The following is a 1,905-nucleotide window of genomic DNA, read 5'->3' on the forward strand; positions in this document are numbered from 1 at the left end:
AAAAAAAAAGAACAAACAAATCTGTCTTGGAAGAAGTACAGCCAGAATGCTCCTTAGTGTAAGGGATAGAGAGACGCTGGACATTTTGTTAGAGGAGACCACTCCCTGGAGAGAGATGTCATGCTTGATAAAGTGGAGGGATAACGAAAAAGAGGAAGATGGATTGCCACATGGCTGCAACAATGGGCTCAAATACAAGGACGACTGTGAGGATGGCACAAGTTCAGGCAGTGTTTTGTTATACTTCAGACATGTTCACTAAGTGTCAGAACTGATTCAAGGGCACCGAACAACAACATGAGTAAAAATCCACTTGATGGTCATGAAGTTTTGGGGTAGGTGTGTGTAAGATTTCTTTTCAATTTTCTGTCACAATGTTCACACCTTTATAACAAATATTTATATAATGACTATATAATTCTATATAGTAAATATTTATATAATTATTGATAAAATTATATACGATGCAAGCCCAATTGTGGGAATAATTATCGTGTAGGAAGCACATAAGCCCTCAGGTTCATCACCTCCATGTAAAAACATGAAATGATAAATATATGTTTCGTTGTAGTTGCAAGCAAATAAATCACTGTATTTTAATGCTTTGAAGGTCCACATTCTTAGTGGTAAATTTCAGATAGTAAAATTATGACTTAAAAATAATGTACCCTATAATAAAGAGATAAAATCTACTCATATGCCTTATATTTTATCAGTCTATCCTAAGAGCGCGGATGGCTTAGTAGTTAAACTTTGGGCAGCAACCCATAGGGTCGGCAGTTGGAAACCGTGACCAGAGCTCTGCGGGAGAAAGACTGGGTTTTCTGCTCTGTAAACAGTTAAGTCTTGGAAACCCACAGTGAGTGGAGTCAGCATTGACTCCATGTCAGTGAATCTGGTTTGGTTTGGCTTCTCTCTCTCTCCTGGTAGAGTTGTGTGTTAGATATTGAGCTACTAATCGCAAGATTGGCAGTTCAAACCCACCATCTGTTCCTTGGGGAAAAAAGGAGGTTATCTGTTCATGTAGAGATTTCAGCCTCAGAAACCCTATGTCCAATCGATATGAATCAAGTTGATGGCCATTCGGGATATATACATTTCAAAAAGTTCGTGTCAAAGTTTCTTTCTCTTTTAATTAAAAAAAAATGCATAAACTTTTTGAAGCCTACCCCGATATATATGAAAATCCCAACTTTACAGTATTTTCCATTTCATAGTTCTCCCTGCACTAAGGAGAAAAAAATGTATAAATGGAGCAACCACCTACGGGAGGGAAAATTTTACAAGCAGAGAAGTCTCCCTCTGTTGAAACCCTGCCAAAGACAAACGGTGCGGCTGACTTTCAAAAGAGGAGTGGTTATCATTTGCACACCCACTCCAGCTTGCCGTGAACCAGACAAAATTAAGGGCTACACAATTGAACTTGACTTTTAAACAAAACCTTAAGTCCTAAAATCTGATCTTTATCAGCCTTTTTTAGAGAAAAATGACGTCTCTATGCCAACTGTAGATGTCTATTCATGAAAGTAAGGAATTGTACTTTGACAATCATATTGTAGCTCAATAAACTGGCGATTTATACCACGTCTCAGACAGTGCAGGGTACCTTACTGCAGTCCCTGACATGAGAAGGATGGAACCTGCATGATCAGTCAACTGTGCTGAGCGGAATCATTAGACTATAGTTAAACCGGGCATTTCTCCAAATAACTTCTCACTAGGATATTTCATCACACCGTTGAGCTAGTTAAATCGGTTCCATTGGTTTCTTATTTCAATGAGCTGCTGGGCAGTTAAGAGGGAAAAAGTGAAGTAATTGACACTTTGATACAATAAACTATTTTTTAAAAGTAGAGCCTAATTATCACATGGTGCATAATCTGGTGGCACATAAAGTGTGTATCC

This window comes from Echinops telfairi, unplaced genomic scaffold (assembly GCF_000313985.2).
Source record: "Echinops telfairi isolate 266 unplaced genomic scaffold, ASM31398v2 ScPeMD7_9;HRSCAF=40, whole genome shotgun sequence".
NCBI lineage: Eukaryota > Metazoa > Chordata > Mammalia > Afrosoricida > Tenrecidae > Echinops > Echinops telfairi.